Source organism: Lithobates pipiens, unplaced genomic scaffold (assembly GCF_037356315.1).
Source record: "Lithobates pipiens isolate NorthernLeopardFrog02 unplaced genomic scaffold, aLitPip1_a1.2 Scaffold_27, whole genome shotgun sequence".
Classification (NCBI taxonomy): Eukaryota; Metazoa; Chordata; class Amphibia; order Anura; family Ranidae; genus Lithobates; species Lithobates pipiens.
In genome coordinates, this window is record NW_027507788.1 from 48,138,298 (window position 1) to 48,150,603 (window position 12,306).

A 12,306-nucleotide genomic window follows, 5' to 3' on the forward strand; every position below is an offset into this window, starting at 1 on the left:
ATTCATCCACTGTGTATTGCTAATTCGCCGTAAGATTTTGTGTACATCTTGCATATAAAAAAAAATATCTCCATGTCATATACAGTTCACTACAAAGCTGCAAAAACAAACATGATTTTACTTGCTCATAAAATAAAAAAAGGAGAAATACTTTGAGGGATGGAGGGTAGACATGGGCGCCGTTAATAAATTTGTTTTGTTTCGGTCCCTTACGTTTCGTATTAGAATTAATTCGTACTTCGTAATTCGTGTCCGAAATGAAATTTCGATTCGTACAAAATACGAATTGTTTGGTTCGTTAAGCTTGTCGTAACAATTACGAACATTCTTTACGATGAATTTAAAGGCAAAAATATATATAACTCAATATGAAAGTTGATGATGATGGAAGTTTAGTTTTTATCCGAAATACGAAATTCCGCTGAAGAATTTCCAATCCGAAATACGAATTTTCCTTAGATACGTTCACTTTTCAGTCCAAATTTCGTTACTACAGAAAGAACACGTGATTGTTGGTTGACCAATCAGAGGTTTTCTTCTGCTGCTGAGGCCTACAGGGCAGGCCCGATCATGTGACTTCGCTTTTTGGGTTAGTTAGTGTAGTGGAGCAGATCAGTTGATTATTTGTCTGTGCATCTGAGCGAATATCTTTGCAATCCTTAGTTTTTCATTGTTCATTTTAATTGATATCTGTTGTAGTTTGCGAGTGTATCATCTGTTAGTGTTTAGTTTCTGGTTTTATTTGTTTTTTGGTTTTATTTTTTTTTTCATTTCTTGTTTCATTTAGTTAATATTTTGTTATTTTCAGTTTTTTTTTGTACATTTTATTGATTTTGGTGTTAGTTTGCTGCAATCAAAATCATATTTTTTTGTCTACATTTTTCTAACTTTTAAAGGAAAAATGAGCAGCAAACAAGGCCAAAAAATCAGTAAGAGTGCTGCTGGGAGAGGGAGAGCTATGAGCTGTGTACATGAGCAGCAAGTGGGACGTTCTGTCTCTGCACCCTCTGAACTCAGCTCACCTCCCATAAAGCTGAGATGAATGGGAGTGAAGACTGCTGGTGGTAAAGAGCCTGGCAAACAGCAGACATTTGCACGTCGCCAGCTGTACCAGGATTTACTTCCTAGAACCAGCAGCACAGTTCATAGCAAAAGTGGTGCTACCACCTCTGCCACTGCTGCTGGTAGCATGCTGCCCATTGGCACCTTTTATGGAAAAGGGCAGGTCAAAGGGTTTCCCAGTGCACATACATTTGTGCAGCCAAAGCTGGAGATCCTGGCCATGCAGCAGAAAACATGTCAGGAGGCAGAGGCTCATGATGATGTCACCATCACCATTGCTACCAGTGCCATCACTATCAGCACTACATGGAGCTTGGCAGTGATCAGCAAGGAGACAGAGTTTACTGCTTCTAATGATCACTGTTCCCTTGGCAACGTGGAAGAGGTGGAAGCAGGCTTTCCTGACATTGTTGTAGACAAATTTAATTTCCAGCCCTCTACCCATGTTGGCACCACCGACAGCCCACAAAGTATCTCCCCTCAGCCCCCACTACTTTTTTCTCCTGAAAAGTGCTTTCTAAGCCTCCAGCATCAGAATAGGCCAATGCAACCATTAGGCCTCAATCCGTCACAGCACCCAAAATACCTGGGATGTTCAGGTCTCTTCCTCCTGCTCCTGTTGAACCTCAAGAAGAGAGTGTGATCACTGCAGTGGAAGAGATTCCATCATGCAGTGTCATTGGTGGTGGCTGCCGTTCCAGCATTTGGCAGCATTTTAAAAGAATTGGTGTCGGTCAGAAGGTCAAATGCAATCACTGTGGCAGGGAGGTCAACCGGGCCCAAGACATCTCAGTAATAGTGGCATGAACCAGCACATGCATGTGCACCACCACGCAGTGCTGTTACAGAGGAAAAGTATAATGGCCACTCCTCCAAACACCAAAAGGGGAACCAATAGTGGCACCGCCACAGCCACCATGAGTGCCAGCACCACCAACCAGTATAAGGCAGAAAAGAATACTGTTACCATCCTGCATCCAATCCATACCAGCCAGGCCACCCTGGAAGATTTTGGTGGCTTTCAGAGTAAGGGTATGTCTCGGGCGCAGGTACGTAAAATAACACGCCTGATTGGCCAGCTCATTGCAGTTGAAGGAGAACCTTTCAACATGGTGGAAGGTGAACCCTTCAAGCAATTGATGCAGGCTGTTGCACCACAGTACCGTGTGCCATCACGTAAGACCTTCAGCCTGCCTTTTACAGGTCATGTGTTGGGGTGCTCAAGGAGGAGATTGGAAGGGCAGGTGGACAGGCAGTGCACCTGACCACTGACCTGTGGAGTGCGTGTAGTGCCCAGCATGCCCTCCTATCCATGACAGCACATTGGTGGCAGGCCAAGGTGTCCCATGATGTAGTTCAAACATCTGGATCCTTGTCAGCAGTTGACAAACAGGGGCACTGTTCCTTCCTCCTGCACACTGAGGTGCTTGATGAAAAGCACATAGCGCAAAACATCCTGCAAGCCCTGCAGAAAATGTTGTTGCAGTGGTTTGGGCAGGCAGACAGCAACTACCGGATTGGCTATGTTGTCACTGATGGAGGCAGCAACATGGTCAAGGCTGTAAGGGATGGCAGCTTTGTGGGTGTGCGCTGCTCAGCCCACCTTCTCCACCAGGTGGTAACTGACAGTTTTCGGTTGGTGGAGGCCATTTCTGGTGGTAATGGAAGGCTGTTGTTCAAAGTGGTTGACTCTTGTCCGAAGATGGCTGGCCACTTCCATCGGAGTGTGAGGGACAGCTACCTCCTCAGGGTGGAACAGAGGAAGGCAGGCCTTCCAGAACACTGCCTAAAACAGGATGTGGGGACTAGGTGGAATTCAACCCTAGCAATGCTGGAAGGCATCCTTGAGCAGCAGAAGGCTCTCCATGCCATGGCCTGTGATCATAACATTGGCATAGAGAGACCTTTAGGCAGGGAGGACTGGGCCATAATTGGGCAGATTGTGGCAATCCTCAAACCTTTCCTCTCTGTCACAGAACACCTAAGCCGCGAGGATGCCAGCATTGGTCATGTGCTCTCACTCTTCAACCACCTTCAGAGCAAATTGGAGCGGTTCAAGTCGGCTGAGGAACCTTTGCCTGGTGGTGGCCCTCAACCTGATGTGTTGGCTATGCTAAACACATTTCTGATGGAGTTGGTCAGGCGCACACAGGAGTTGACCGCCTCTTGCCCAGAACTGATGCTGGCTGCCATGTGTGACCCTTGCATCAAGGGCAAAATGGCTGTGCAGGGTAGTGCTCTGACAACATGGCGGTACTGACTAATCGACAGGGTGCGTCAGAGGGAAAGGCAGATGGTAAAGCTTGGAGAGGAGGAAGAGGAGGAAGAAGATATTGAAGAAGATATTGAACACTCCCTCTCCCATGCATCATCTAGCGAAGTGAGCAGAGCTCCTGCCAGCGGAGCATCTTCTGTCTTGGTTGAGGCACTTGACACCCTAATGGAAACCTCCAGCATAGTGCCCCCCAAGAAACCCATATTAGCAAAGGAGGTTGTCATGTCCTATTTGTCAGCCCCACCAGTGCACCCCACCACATATCCAATGTTTTTTGGGCAGGAGAATTGCGAGGAGTAGCCTGCCCTCGCAGATATTGCCAAGGAGCTGCTGTCCTGCCCTCTGACGATTTGCCAAAGCTGGGGTACCCCTCCCTCACTCTGAACATTCCTTGAACTGACAGTCTGCAGCAGAGATGGCCATTTGGTCTTAGCTGGTCCCTGTCCCTCCACACAATCCCTCCCCTCGCTTCTCATTTACCCCTATTTGCTTGAGACATCATCTGGGATGACGAGAAGAGAGGAGGGGCCACCAGGGAGCAGCGGAGAGAGAGCGTATTACACACGCTTCCTGCGCTACTCTGCATGCTGGCTGGTAAACGCTGTGCCCTGATGTTCCCCAATGTATCCCAATGTTCACCAATATGCCCTGATGTGCCCTGATGTGCCCCAGTGTGCTCCAATATGCCCTGATTTTCCTCCATGTGCCCTGATGTACCCCAATGTGCCCTGGTGTTCCCCAATGTGCCGTGATGTTCCCCAATGTGTCCCAATGTGCTCCAATATGCCCTGATGTGCCCCGATGTGCCATGATGTGCCCCAATGTGCTCCAATATGCCCTGATGTGCCCCAATGTGCCCTGATGTGCCCCAATGTGCTCCAATATGCCCTGATGTGCCCCAATGTGCCCTGATGTGCCTTAATGTGCCCTGATGTGTCCCCACCATTCTTCTTATTTCCACATATGACTGCTAGAACAGATAAAAAGACATGTAGGGAAATTGATCAAAATTGGAGCGAACAGAATCTGAAGCAGTTGCCCATGGCAACCAATTAGCTTCTCTTCAGTTTGTTCCGTTAAGATTTGAAAATTAAAGAGAGAAGCGGATTGTCTGCCATGCACAGCGGCTCCAGTTTCGATAGATCCCCCACACTATTTGGGGTCACCGGGGATATGCGGAGAGCACATGCGTGATAACACAAAACAATTTCCAGTGACCCCGCACATCCCCAGTGACCCCGTACAAAAGTGGGGGATCAAAAATGGAGCAGGCAAAAACTGGAGAAGCTGGGCATGGCAGCCATGAGCTCATTATGAGGGGCTCCCACCATCCCTGTGCTGTGCTGACTTCCTCCTGGGGCTGTACCCCTGCTGTGCTCAGTATGTCAGCACAGCACAGGGATGGTGGAAGCCACTCATAATGAGCATAGCAGGGGTACAGCCCCAGGAGGAAGTTAGCATAGCACAGGGATGGTGGGAGCCCCTCATAATAAGCTTAATGAGTCGACAACGACAACTGATCCGAAATTCGTAAACAAAAATTTGTATTTCATACAAAATTTGGACACATGGCAATTCGTATTTCGGATCCTCCCGAACGTACAAATTTGTGATTCGTGATTTGTATGAAAACGAATCGCACATGTCTAATGGAGGGTAGAAGAACAGAAGAAAGGATGAAGAAGCCCCAGGATAGAACCTTGTGAGTAAATCTTGAGTATATGGATACTTCCATCTGTAAGGTTGCAAGATGCTTGGACAGGGATCAAGCAACATATGTGTTAAGCATATGTATATAATTGTCTCCATGCAAAGGATAGTCATACACAATGCTTTTTGGGGTTCTAGAGATACTTGCACTGGAAACAGCAGAGGAACTGGGCCCAAAATTTGATAATAGAAGTGTGTAGAGGCACCTATTAAAAGGGGAAATGATTGGAAGTATCTTGTGTGTGAAAAAAGAGGGTCTTTAATGGTCATAGGATACACTTCTAACTATAACCCCCCTCCCCATCCTCCAAGTCCCACTATACCAGACTACCACAATCCCCCTGCTATCAGACATGGAAAAGCCACTTCGCAGGTCCAGAGATTTGAACCCCTAAGGGTTAACTTTGTGTCTGTATCACTTAGGCCAGGGGTGCCCAACCGCTGGCCCGCCATGGGGTGCCCTCCGATGTGGCCCGCTATGTCTTGCTCTGAGATCGGCAAGCCCAGATTGCGGGTTCTCGACCCGTGATCTCCGAGCATCAGTGCGAACAACTGAACCGCCGCTAAAGGAAGCAGAGCCGATGCTTCCTGTATAGTGCCGGCTCTTTCACAGGCAGAATGATACCAAATGTACTCCGCCTGTGACAGGAAGCATCGGCTCTGCTCTCTACTGCAGCCGCATGCTTCCTGCAATCTTAAACCGCAGCCAGCAGTGCTAGTACCAGTCACAAGTACCAGCCAGCAGTACCAGTCACCAGTACCAGCCAGCAGCACCAGTCACTAGAACCCACCAGCAGTACCAGCCACCAGTACCAGCCACCAGTACCCACCAGCAGTACCAGTACCCACCAGCAGTGCGCGCCAGCAGTACCAGTACCAGCCAGCAGTACACGCAAGCAGTATCAGCAAGCAGTACCAATACCCACCAGCAGTACCAGCCAGCATTACCAGTACTCACCAGCAGTACCTGCCAGCAGTACCAGTACCCACCAGCAGTACCAGTACCCAACAGCAGTACCAATACCCACCAGCAGTACCATCCAGCATTATCAGTACCCACCAGCAGTACCAGTACCCACCAGCAGTACCAGCCAGCAGTTCCAATACCCACCAGCAGTACCAGTACCCACCAGCAGTAGCAGTACCAGCCTACAGTACCAGTACCCACTAACAGCCCCAGTACCTACCAGCACCCACCAGCAGTACCAGCAAGCACTACCAGTACCCACCAGCAGTACCAGCCAATCGGACCCTCTATTTACCTCTATAGAGCGGCAGATGTAAACAGACTCGTGTCTGCTTACACCCGCCTATCTGCAATCCGATCTGCTTAAAAAAACAGAAGGGGGTCTGTCCTTTTCTGTCTGGGCGGATCGGAGGGCCCTTAGGTTAGAGCGGGCTGCATCCTTGTATGCTCTACATATGCAGAGTGGACACAGATGTGCCATCTGCCTTTTACGCTCATTGTGGCACATGACCGGTTACCAAGTCACTAAAGTGGCCCTTGTTCCTCAAAAGGTTGGGCACCCCTGAGTTAGGCAGTACAGACTGCAGGGATTCTATGTGGCCAGCACCATCACATGGATAGCACTGACAAATAAGAAGCTATCTAGCCTGTACTGTCAAAAATGCAAGGACAAGAGAGAGATGCCGGGATTTCAAATCCCCAGACGAGTGAAGCGGCTTTTCCATGTATGACAGTAGGGGACTGTGGCAGTCTGGTACAGTGGGTCCAGGGGGGATGGGAAGGCGATCCAGTGTAAGGTGAACTTAAACTTTAAATTTTAATCAAAATGAAAAAATGCAGCAACAATTGAATATAGTTCTATGGGAGCATGCACTTTCATGGTACAACATCAGCATCAGCTTGAGGGTCAATTTACAAGTATGTTCAAACTGTGTCATTTGGTTTAAGGATGTCCTGGATCGGATATAAGCAGTAAGGAAGTATTTAAGTGGCAGGTAGCAGAAAATTTCATAGTTGGATAACCAATATGATTCCTGTAGGAACAATAATGATTTAAAGGTTGTGGAAGTGGTTAGTTTGTAGGTTCTAATCAAATTTGATGGTGTCCAAGCTTAAAAAGATGACAGAGAAACCCATGCTGGGTAAAACAACGGGTTCTTGAGAAAAGATAGTAATGGCACATGTGAGGAGATGAGGCCACAGTGCAATTTAAGCCTGTTTCAAAGAGTAAGGGATTGCTTTGTTATAGGTTAGCAATTGTACTGCAATCAGAAGGATTTATTCATAGGAGACTCAGAATCCCAGTCAAAGTCACGTGACAGTGACGTAACGCGACACCAGAAGTGACATTCTCACATGAGCGCGCCGCTCGTTTTTATGTATTGTGCGATTTCATTCAATTAAATGTGAGTCGAATTTTAATCTTTTTAATAAACCTTGAAATATGGAAAATACTACACCATAGCAGGCCCCATATTTTGTTTTACGAGTATTTTCAAATTATCCTCGATATCTACCTTTGGCAAAAAGAAGGTGTTCTGGACAGGAGAAGTAATCAGGAGCCAGCCTATCTTGAGGATTTAATTGTTTTACGCTGTTCACCTTACAGCAGTAAGGTAATTATTTAGTACACCTACGGGCTCTGTGGACACCAAAGAATCACCAGTGTTTTTGAACACCATTTGCCACCTGTTTGTGATTTTTCCCTGGTTTCACTGCTGCTTTGAAGACTTTTTCACTATATGAAAATTTTCACTTTAGTAGCACTTGCACTTTGGATCTTGTTATATTTATTTTTGTATGCCACGGACTTTATTTATATTAGTGTGCCATGCATGTTTATTTACAGGTTTTATTTACTTTTATTAGTGTTGATACCTCAATGTATTTGTTTGATTATTGATTTCACTATTTTTTATTCTTATTTTTGCACGGTCACTGTGAATATTGTGTTGTTATTAGACATATGTTTATTTATTAGCACATTAGCACATTAGCACTTTATGTAGTAGCACAATTCACCTTATACTGTATAAACCTCCCTGTTTTGGGTTTAAAACTAATTTTATTTTTATAGTATTTATTAATACCATTACAATAGGAGTGCAACACCACTATATATACCTTTTTGTTTACCATTTGATCTTTGTTTGACACATACGGTGTCTGCAGCACCAATTTGGGTGTTCTAAATTTTCCTCAGTAGCGCAGGAGCTCTTTTAATATAATTTCAGAATGGGTTGCAATCGAGACCTACAGAGAAAAGGGTTTCACAAACAGAATCATATTTCAGTAGTTGTGGGGTGGGGCTGCATAGTAATATTTTGTGAAATTAGACATACCTAGACATACATCCTCAAATTTTAGGGGTTTTAGGGTACTTTTGGTAATTTTGGGCTTCATTTGGGCCCTAATAAATCGTGACACATGGTGCTGTAAAATACACAAGTAGTGTTCCGGGAGAGGGATGGGTAACACCCTAATGAGATGCATAGTATTTGGCAGGATAGTAATTTTGACTGCCCTGATCCTGCTCAAACAAGAAATAGGAAGGACCATTAAGTTAAAAGAAATAATAGATGGTTTAGCATGGAAGAATTATTGAGTTTATAGAAGTTGTCAAGGTTGTTTTGTAATATTATACCTAAGTATGAGAGGTGATGTGAGGACCAGGAAAACAGAAGTACCTCTTGCATCTGGAGGAGTTCAGGTTAGGGCAATGTGATATTCAGAGCTCTGAACTTCTGTAGACTGTCTGTCAAGCCCAATATGTTGTCAAAGATATAGAAAATCTGTAGGAGGTAAGGGGCAGAAGTGGGAGAGGATGTCAAAAAAAGAAGACTGTCATCCACAAAGAGACAGGGTTTATGATGGTGTACACCTATCACTGATACTCTAATATTAGGATTAGATATGAGTTGGGCAAGCAGTTATTTGGCATTTCTATGGTATGAAAATAAGAGGAGGGGTAGTGGGCATCCCTGTCTGGTGCTTCTGCCTGTCCGACTGATAACCAGCATATTTCTGATATGCCTTAGGGTTGTTATATAAGGAAGAGACCCATTGTAGGAAGTGGAGACAAAAGACCCACCATTTCAAAGTGTAATGAAGATAAGGCCATGAAACAGTATCAAATGCAAGAAAGCAAGCAGGGATATACTCGGCATGGGCCTCCTCGATCAGCAGGGTCACCCTACGGATGTTATCTTCAGCTTGGTGGAGGGGTATAAACCCAACCTCAATCTTTGTTGACCAATGATCCAATTAGAAAGTTGAGGGGGGGGCGTGGCTAGCCTTGGACGAAGATGGCCGCTTAACTCCCGAGCTCCGTCTGGCCTGTGTCCTAAACTCCCGCTATTGGGGATTATATGCTTCGTTTTATTAGCAGAACATGGGCACATCATCCCGGAGCCGCTCGACATCCCGTTCCCGCTCTCCAAGGGACGCAGATACCCGTACATCTTTAACGATCCCGGAGCTCTTCAGAAGCCAGGGACCTAATATGTCGGCGAACTCTCCCGCCCGCGGCCACATCGGAATCACACTGACTCCCACAGATCAATCACCAGCACCGGGGGCCAACCGCCAATCGCCCCATCAACACCCCAGCCTACAAGACCTGCGGGCAGTGGCAACCGACATAAAGGACACACTCACGGCCGCCATAGCCGACCTCCGCCGTGAACTACAAGTGATCTCCGGCCGAGTACAGGCGGTAGAAAATCAGGCTCTGCAACAACAACAGGCGATTCACAGAACCGACCGGCGGGTGGACACCCACACTTTACAGCTCCGTGACATCCAGCGGCATGTTGAGGACATTGATAACAGGGGCCGCAGGCATAATCTTAGAGTGCGCGGCCTACCAGAATCAGTGGACCAAGACCAGCTTATGCCGGCAGTCGTAGCCATTTTCAATCGCCTGCTAGAGAGACCTCCACAAACTGCCATCGCTATGGACCGTATTCATAGAGCTCTCTGCCCCAAGGGCAAAGATGCAGACCCACCTAGGGATATCGTTTTCTTTGTTAATGACTTCTCGCTCAAGGAGGACATCCTTAAGAAAGCTCGAGAACAACCACAACTACTACACGAGGATCACCCAATTCAAATCTTCCAAGATCTGTCGGCGATCACGCTTAGACACAGAAGAGACCTCCGTCCACTGTTGGAGGTCCTAAAGCGAAGAGAGATACGATACCGCTGGAGGTTCCCATTCGCCCTCCAAGCCACACATCAAGGCCACATAGCTACCTTGAGAGTTCCTGAAGAACTAGATCTCTTCTGCCGTACGCTGGACATACCATACGTGGACTTACCGAACTGGTATGCCGATTTCCACATCCCCCTCCGCAGCTACAACGGCATGGATCCTGACCCTATGGAGACCCAAGCCTCTCACTATCGGCGTCGTAGATCGCCGTCCACAGGCAGATCAGGCGGGGGACCTCACGCCAGACTCCCCCCTGCAAGCCCGACTGCAGCGCCATTACCTCGGAGAGTGCGCAGAGACCGCTAAAGTGGTAAGCTTTATCTCCCAGGTGTGCGATTCGGTTTTTACAACTTTTCTTTGTTATAAACAATATCACTCCTTGCTCATTAAATTGATCCAGCTCCCAGTTGGGACTTCCCTCCACGTGTGCACTGCAACTCAGGCGATAAAATCCCGGTCATAATGATTGCTAACTGGAAGCTCTTGCACCGAACTATATGAGGTGTCTTACTCATATCCACGGTCCGTTGATTACCTCTTTAGAGTGACACTTTCACCCGATCTGCTTATGCTGAAGGAATATTTAGCTCCTGCTGGACTCTTTGGGACGCCACCTGAATTTCTTAATTTGCATAGCTGATCCACATGACCCGCCAATACGGGATCCGAAACATCGATGCCCCTCCATCACCGCACGGCGCTGAGCATCCATTCTTCCTCTCTGCTCGGGGGGAAAAATATATCTTTTTATGTGGTCAGCATAGATCTTTGCTGCTGAGCATCCTTGTATGACACCCAGATCTTTGTCCTAACACAGGCACAGACTCCTGGACGAGCTGCTGAGGGACAACCGCTTGGCTTTTTTAAAATCAATACTTTTGTTTGCCGCACTGAATGTGAGCTACCCATTGAACCATGGTGGACGGTGTGTAAGTAGACTCGTAGCTGCAATACGGGTGAAATCGATAATCTTCGCTGGCTTAATTGACAGTACTATAGGTCCCACTGGTAGAGGATTAGGATCCCGTATACCCTGTCCTGTTTCGACATACTATGGGAAACGACGAATAGGGCATCCCGGGGGGGGGGGTGCAGTGAGAGGCTTCGTGTGTGGCGGTGGGAGGGGTTTTTTTTGTTTTTTTTTGTTTTGTTTTTTTGTTTTTTTTTTAACGGCAGATGCGATCAGAGGGACTCGCTCTGCCCGCAGATCCCTCCCGTCTCTTGCGGGGCCTCTCCTGGTATTCGTCCCCAAGACAGTTACTTTTATAGGATGGTAAATTATCTTCACGTGGATTCATATATAACGGTGAGCATTGATTCCATGCTGTTCCTTTGCTTAAGTTTATAGACCGGGCTGCCTCACATTTCAGTGGGAAGTAAGATGAATAATTCCTGTTAGCTTAGGAGTGAGTTAGAAAGTTTACCCTGTTTATGTTTGCTATTGAATACATGTTTGGATTTCCGATACCTCTGCTTCAAGTTCCAGATGCAGTCACATAGCTAGGTTATCTGCCTGGTAAATAGATCAAGCAAGTGACCTTTTATTCATTTCGTGCTCTCTGTATAAACACAGATGTCCTAACATCATACAGGGGTAACCCCTGTGAAACAGAAGTTGTCTTGCACATTACTAACACATTGATGTATTTGAGCCAGACGCCTTACTCTCTAAACGTAATAATTGTTCACACGATACAGCCCTCCCCTAACCATAATCCTTACTCTTCCGATGATTATGGTTTGGGCCACGGGCCAGACGGACGGTAACTTACTGTGACACCTTACCTATTCAGAGTTGGTCCATAGGCCTCCATAGTGAATAGGTGGAGGCCACTGACCTTACTCTTTATCTATAACTAGAGTATTTGATAGTACGCATCTGCACCCCTGACTTCGTCTAACACTAAACCAACCCCACAATGGTGGCACCTCGAAACCACATTGCACACACTCTTTTTTGATGCCACTGGCTGTTCCTGGCAATTGTACATTGGTAGTTCCCTGGCTCCCTCAGAGGTCCTAGGGAACTCCCTGCCACTTGCTATATAGTTCCTCGACATCAGATAGTCGACAGTACTT

At 46.7% G+C, this 12,306-nt stretch overlaps 1 protein-coding gene across 3 annotated transcripts in view; it reads right to left on the reverse strand.

Moving 5' to 3' along the window:
- The window catches only part of LOC143933862 (uncharacterized), a 164,861-nt gene that overhangs the window by 120,204 nt on the left and 32,351 nt on the right, over positions 1-12,306 (reverse strand). The gene's annotated exons all lie outside the window — the stretch shown is intronic.